The sequence below is a fragment of the Hylaeus volcanicus genome, chromosome 7 (assembly GCF_026283585.1).
Source record: "Hylaeus volcanicus isolate JK05 chromosome 7, UHH_iyHylVolc1.0_haploid, whole genome shotgun sequence".
In the NCBI taxonomy this organism is placed as follows: domain Eukaryota; kingdom Metazoa; phylum Arthropoda; class Insecta; order Hymenoptera; family Colletidae; genus Hylaeus; species Hylaeus volcanicus.
This window is the reverse complement of record NC_071982.1, coordinates 989,723-996,946: the sequence shown is the minus strand read 5'-3', so window position 1 is coordinate 996,946 and position 7,224 is coordinate 989,723. Positions and strand designations below refer to the sequence as shown.

At 38.7% G+C, this 7,224-nt stretch overlaps 1 protein-coding gene across 1 annotated transcript in view; it reads left to right on the top strand.

The window, feature by feature from the left end:
• Positions 1-7,224, top strand: part of LOC128879776 (uncharacterized) — an 18,079-nt gene that overhangs the window by 3,112 nt on the left and 7,743 nt on the right. The window lies entirely within an intron of this gene.

Sequence of the window (7,224 nt, the reverse complement as noted above, 5' to 3'; positions counted from 1 at the left end):
GACTAGCATTACATCAAAGATAGCATTTTAACTTTGGTTGAAATAGTTTAATAATATTACAATAAATTATTTTAGGATTTTTACGTAAATTATAAATTTATTTTTACTTTGAGGTTTCTCAATGTAACACCGCGCGCGTCGTTCGAGGATATGCGAAGGACATGGAATCTTGTTTTTGTTTACCATTCGTGTTACACTTTCTTTCCCTGGCTTCCCTACTCTATCTCCTCTAATAATCTCTTTGGACGGGTAGCGACAATTTGCATTCTTTCCGTTAACGCGTCATGCGTTCACAATGACTTTCATTCTATTGCCGTTCGTTTATCGCGCATAATGAGACGGTGTCGGCGCGTTACCGTAAACGATCCGCGGTCGTCGAAGGAGATATAGTCGGAAAACCGATGACTTTTTTTGCTTGCGTCATTTTGAAACGAAAGTGAGTCTTGTAACAAGGATCACGAACACCGTTTTGTGCCAGCCAACGGTTAGAAACGACCGCTCGTGGGTGTATTGAAAAAAAAGTGGGGAAAAATGTAGTAAAGCTGAGTCATTTGTTAACGGTTCCCGATAGGATAATTAATGGCGCGCCGATATGTACAGGGAAAAAAGATCGCCAGACTTGGTTGAGAAATATGCAAATCAATTGAAATGCAAAGACACGAGGAAAAGAGGATACTCGATGGAATTATGGTTTCGTTTACTTTCTTCCTTTGTCAAGGGGAATCTTTTTCTTAACGTTGAGTTTAATTTTCTTCGAGATCTGGTTGGGCAGACAGAAATAATACCAAGTGCAATAAGAAGAATATGATTAAAAAGGGAACAGTACTTACAAAAACTAATCTACGAAAACCTAAAAAATGAAGAAGAAAAAAAAAATGGAAAATTAGAACGAAAAGGAAGAAACAGTGGAATCTAGATCGAAACCGGGACATACTTGTGCAGTTTAATTATATAATTATGAGTTATCTTAATTATAACATTGTTCATAATCATTCGAACGATAGCGAGTTTTAATTTTACCTCGAACAGGTGGCGCGTAATTGTTTACAGAGTAAATAGCCTTGCTTTTGAACCAGTTTGACGAAGGTACGAAAATATACATATGCATACAACGAACAAGAATTTAATTAGGGTTTAAGGGAAGATTAATTAGGTCACCTGAGTTGATCCCTATCAGCGCGAGTGTTGACCGTCGTAATGTACCTACTGTTAGTTTGAATTTACAATCTTGACTTGCGCGATTATTCTGGACAAATGTTTGCCTGAGAAGCGTTGCGTTCAAATACCAGATGTGATTGTTGAAAGTATGAAAACAAGGTTCCCCGAGGATTGTTTAATCTTGATACTTTTCAATGGCGAAGAGTTTTTTTTTTCTCTTTTTTAATCTTTAGAAACGACGATCAGAAGCTGGGGTAGCTAACGAAAAAATTCGATAATAAATGTTATACTAAATATTGGTTGAAATTAATAGGAAACTAATTTAAAATAAATAACACTCTCTGCTTCATGCATCCTCTGTTTCATGTTTCGAGGAAGAAAAAAACTCTTGCCCGTACCGAGTATCGCAGGCATAATTCAATATGCTTTTTAAGCAATATGGTTATCTGTATATTTCTACAATTCAGGATCGTTGGTTCAATTTTGAGAAACGTACACTTTGTCTATTTTAGTTTCATCCTTTTCAGAACCGAAAGTTCAGACTGTAACGTTTACGAGAGAGGTCTGAGTTGGTCAGTCTCTGTTTACAAAGAAAGAAAACATTCGCTATTGCATAGTGCAAGTACACTCTCAATACTATGGTTTTTGTGTATCTCTCCTATGATTCGTCGAATGTTTTGTAAACAACCTATCTACGAAAAAATAAAACAACTATCAACAATGTACAGAAGATTCACACGAAATAAAACTTCTTTTTCTTTTATCGCAAAGGAGATTAAACTCTGAACTATCGATCTGTAGAGGTCAACTTTGGTCGCTGCTACACCAATACTGAAATCTGAACTCTGCCACCTTGAATATAAATTCCAATGAATATTTAACACGAACACTGCAGTAAACTATTAATAATAATACGTGTCTGTATTATTTGTTACGTAATAACGTCGAATATTCTCCTATCTGTGACTGCTGGGAACCTTTAGATCTTAGCCAGATTACACAATCGTAGATTGTAGATTATTTCCTATTACTTTAGATTATTTTTTACTCGTCCATTTAACTCGTTGAACATTATTCGAAATTGTCGTAAGACACGATCGTTATTTGCGCGAAACTGTCAGATATTATTTTGCAAGCGGACAAATTCTTGCACGCTTGCGTGAATTGTCACGTATCACGGAATTTCCACAATTTATCGTATCGAGCGACCAGGGCCGTCTTGAGGGAGTGGACTCCCGTGCCTTGTACAGGGTGTCCCAAAAATGTTGTAACACCTTGAAAGGTGTGGTTCGGGAGGTGATTTGAAACAACTTTCTCCTTAGCGAAAATGTTTTCCGAGGCTTCGTTGAGGAGATATTAACGGAAAACACTGACCAATCAGAGCGCGAGGATGTCGATGGAGCGCTCGCGGTAGCGTATGAGCGCGGCCGCCTAGCGCGTAGCCTACCCTCAACCGGCATCCTCGCGCTCTGATTGGTCAGTGTTTTTCGCTAATATCTCCTCAACGAACCCTCGGACAACATTTTCGCTAAGGAAAAAGTTGTTTCAAATCACCTCCCGAACCACCTCTTTCAAGGTGTTACAACATTTTTGGGACACCCTGTACGGTGATGTGGAGCTGCGTGAGTGCGTACCAGCACATACAAGGCACGGGAGTCCACTCCCTTAACAGCACTGTTAGCATGGGGCCCCGCGTAAGTGCCCAAACGTAAAGACGGCACTGTTGACGATTCAATTCGGATGAATGACGAGCTAAACACGTGCGCTGTCGATATGGAATAACGATTCGAATAATGTTTTCGGTACTTTGTTATACATTGTCTTTAAATATAGTCGACTATAAACTATCGATTGTTTCGGTTTATCTGCAAAATGCTTTTAAACGGTTTTCCTGTATCGTTGTCATTACGAGTAATGTCTGTGCAACGCATGAATTTGTGAGCATTATCTATGGTAATCCATTGTAAACATTGTGTACGTTGCTAATGATGTGAAGAGATTGTTCGTATAATAACAATGATAAAAGTAAAAGCAGCCTATTCGAGAAAAATTCCACGTTCCAAATTCTCCATGAAAAAGTTTCGAAGGTTTGGGACACGTGTGAATGTTAAAGCGAACCGCTCAAATTTCTCTCCGATTACATTTTGACACAGTTAGAGGCCTGCAAGTTACTTGAACGGGGAATTTCATGCAAGGTGTGCATCAGCATAAAGTCGCTACTAAGGCGAAGTTCGACGACCGTGCGACGAACAACGCGTGCAAAGATGGCGGCCATGGGGGCCCCCACCTTTGCCAATGCAGACGTGAACGCCACGTGCTGGAGCATTCTCGATCAATCATGTAATCACTCTCTGGCACAGTGTCTGAATAAAATGTATTAACCGTTCATGACGAATTTCAGCCGTGCAGAGATATTCATAGAGCAGTGGTGGCATAGGCCTGTCTAGAGACTTCTCGATCATTTACGCATGCCTGCGAGTGGAAATGTTCCACCGTTGGTACATTTATTAACTCGTTGAAAACCTGATATGTTATAAAAGCCGATATTATAAACCATAAAAAAAAAAAATCGAGCGCGCAGGTTAAGGTTAGGTTAAATTACTGTGATATAATTCGTTAAAATTTGAAATAGAACGCAGAGAAGTCGTGCGGTAATAGTCAGCCTTGTTGCCACAATCGTTTCTCGAATATTTCGAATGTATGTGAGTATAATTATATTTTTTGAACGTGACTATCTCGAAACGATTATCTTAAGTGATGTACGAACTCTTACTTGGTTGAATCAGTCGCGAACTTCCTCGAGTAAACGCAATAGACAGTAGTAATGCTCTGTTAGAAATAGCTCAGTTTACGCGCTATCGTATTTTACCGATGGAGCGTTACGACTAGATGGGTACTGAACTCTCGGAGTGCTTTGTCTCTAAAGTGTTAAAACTTCACTAACTTAACTTATATCGGTCTCTCTATACCTCTCTATACCTCTATACCCCTTTAACATCTTTATGATTTCAGCTCCTTAAACTTTAAATCTTTCTAAATTATTGGGTATGGTTGCGTGCTATCTGTGTGGACTATGAACGCACTTATGCGTTTGTCAATCTTTTCGACCTCCCGCGTACTTTAGTCACACAATTATCAGGGTAGACGATGAATACATGTGCTTTTCTTAGCAACAACGGTAAACAAAAAAAATTGCAAGTCCGTTTTTATCAGCTATCTCTTGCCTGTTTCGCGGAAAGTCGTGATTCTTGCCACACCAGAAGAGTTGTGATTGCCAGAGAAGCATAACATGTTATGTTTAAAGTTTTCCATACCTAGTTGTAGGATTCTCTTTTCTAAATTAAACAAAATCTCCACGTAATGCCTTGGTCGTTTCGACGGCGAAAATAAAAGAATTGATACCAGGAGACTCGAAAGGTTCCTTTAATTTACCAGAAATAAATTAAGACGTGCAAGAGAACGAACACGTTGGGGAACGAACAAACTAAAAGTAGGAGGTATTCTTCGTTCGTTGGCAACAGCCGAGTTACTGGCATCTTTACAATATTTCCGTAGCTCGAAAATATATGGTTAGGTCACCTTTTACGAGAAATCTTAAGTGTTATATACACACAGCATTAAAGGAATATATTTAAATAATACTATTTTTACTTGAGAGTAAAAGGAGAACTCTACTTATAGCCGTGGACAGTTCTCGTACCTTTTAAGTTTGCAATTTTTATACATGCTCTTTGTATATGTTTATGTTCATATACGTTATATTCATATTAAATTGTATAGAATTTTTTATTTAAAAATGAACTGAAATTTTCTTTTTACTCGAGCAAAATAAAGTTACGAATTTAATTCAGTAAGAGGTCTCTGGCAGTGTGTATCTTCTTACACTTCCGGCTTCTTCTATTAGCGTAGGCGTAACCGGTGAAAGAGAAGTAGACGCAAGTGACATTGAACGGTTCGCCAAAAGTTGGACTTTTGTATTTGTTTGTCGGGGATTGAATGTCTAGCGAGAGCCACAAAGCAAGCTCCAACGATATTTTTGCAACTCTATCCCCAGTATATGTGCCAAAAGCTGTAAATTCAGTTTTAGAGTAATCGTAACACAAATTATAGTTTCTACGAAACCTCGCTTTTGGCACTGTGCTCATTCGTGCTATTCTCTAGACTTCTAGTCACTTGTTGTTCTTAATTCGTTTTTCATTTAAAATGTAGTCAACCTTCCTACGAACACAGTCAATTCGTTTCATGGTTTATAGAAGGCCAGCAATGAATCCATAAAGTAATAGAAAACCGTGGAAACGCGTTCCGATACGTAACTTTATATAACTCTGTTTTATATAACTATTTCATATACCTGTTTATGAAAGTCACGAGTGTAAATTCCTATAATCCTGTACAGTTTATGTAACAAATATATGACAAAGTAACAAGAATGTGTAAATTTGTAAATCGATTAGTAGGAAATGTACGCGATAGATGTACGAACATTCGATCCAAATATACAAACTGTGACCGGAAACCCGGGACCGATTTTTAAAATCGATTCTACGTGGCCTTACTAATTGAAAAGTTCGTTGCCGTTTTGCAATTCGAGGTTTCCATATCGAGTTATCGGCGTTTCAAATTTACAGGTGTGACTTCCGGCGCGCGGTCTTTGAATTCCAATCGGTTTTGCGAGCTCGGGCTACTCGTGTCGTTTATGGCATTGCTCGAACGCGTCTCTAAATATATATCTCGATACATCTTCTTCGTTGCTTTTATTCGTTTCGGTGTGGAATTGTTCATCGAATTAACAGGTCGAGTGTTAAACTCTCGACACATACAGAAATATCAAATAAGTTGCACGTTGAAAATTGTCCAACTCGTAGTTTCTTTAGTGACATCAGTCATTTATTTTCGTCGCACTATGAACCTCGTTCTGGCCCATTGTGCGTCAATGCGACAATGCTGCTTAGCAGACAATAAGTTTCCGCGCGGTTATTCATGAATTCGCAGATTTCTGCAGACCCTTTTCCAAACACTGGCCTCTATAAGGCACCGACGTATCTTAGGTGATTTCTATTTTTGCCGTAATGGAAGACAATGGCAACTCCTGTTCATCTTTTGTGTGCAACTTTGTGGCACAACGGTAGCGTTAATATGTCACCTGCACCGTTACAAATATTCCCTTAAATTCAACATAAATTACACGTCTCGAAAGGTCCAACAATATTATTGTTTTTATTTAAATTCGAATTTAGAAAGTTCGATCCTTCGCTTCATGATCATTATTAGAAACCAAGAGAAACGTGCACAAAGTTAATCGAAGACGCTTTCCCCTCCTTTTTAGCAGACCCAAATTAGTAAAAATATGAACACTTGATGCGGTCTAATTGTTGTCCATTCCATTGCATTTTGCCTGACGTCGTATTATGGATAATAATAGCCGTTAATAAACGTCTAATCTTGTATGCAAACGTTCATTTGATTCTCGTTAAGCTCCAGCGTGCAGGTGTGCAGTTGAACTTTTTACTATCGCCTCCTAAATAAGCAGAGATCAACGTAATCAACGCGTCAGCAGTATAATGGCATCTGCTTCGAATCCATTCATAGCGTTACGTGTATCTATGCGGGACTCGAAGGATTTCGCCCGACTCTGCTTAACTTTAGAGCTATATTTAGAAAAGTAACCGTGTTTGCACGCTGTAAAGCTCAGCGAGCACTGGCAAACAATATAACAACACCAGTAAAAATTGATTGACGCTAATCCCCGTGGCACACGCTGCTCGTCAAGCAATTGATATTCGAGGAGGTATTCTAAGCTAGAGAGTCAATTTTTAGTTCCTTTTCAAAAAATAATCAAAGTACAACGTAGTACAAGTGATCTTTTGTACAGGCCCCTCTGAGAAAAGTATATTCAACGAAGAGATTGTAGAGAAAATTGCAAAGAAATTTAAGCTTCTAGTAGACCACCTTGAGGAAGTTTGTTAGTCATTGTAGGATTTGGTTGTGGGCTTTGAGAGGTTACAGACTTTGGTACTCCTGGACCCTGCAATCGGACCTTAATGGAAACTATGGGGCAACTAGTAT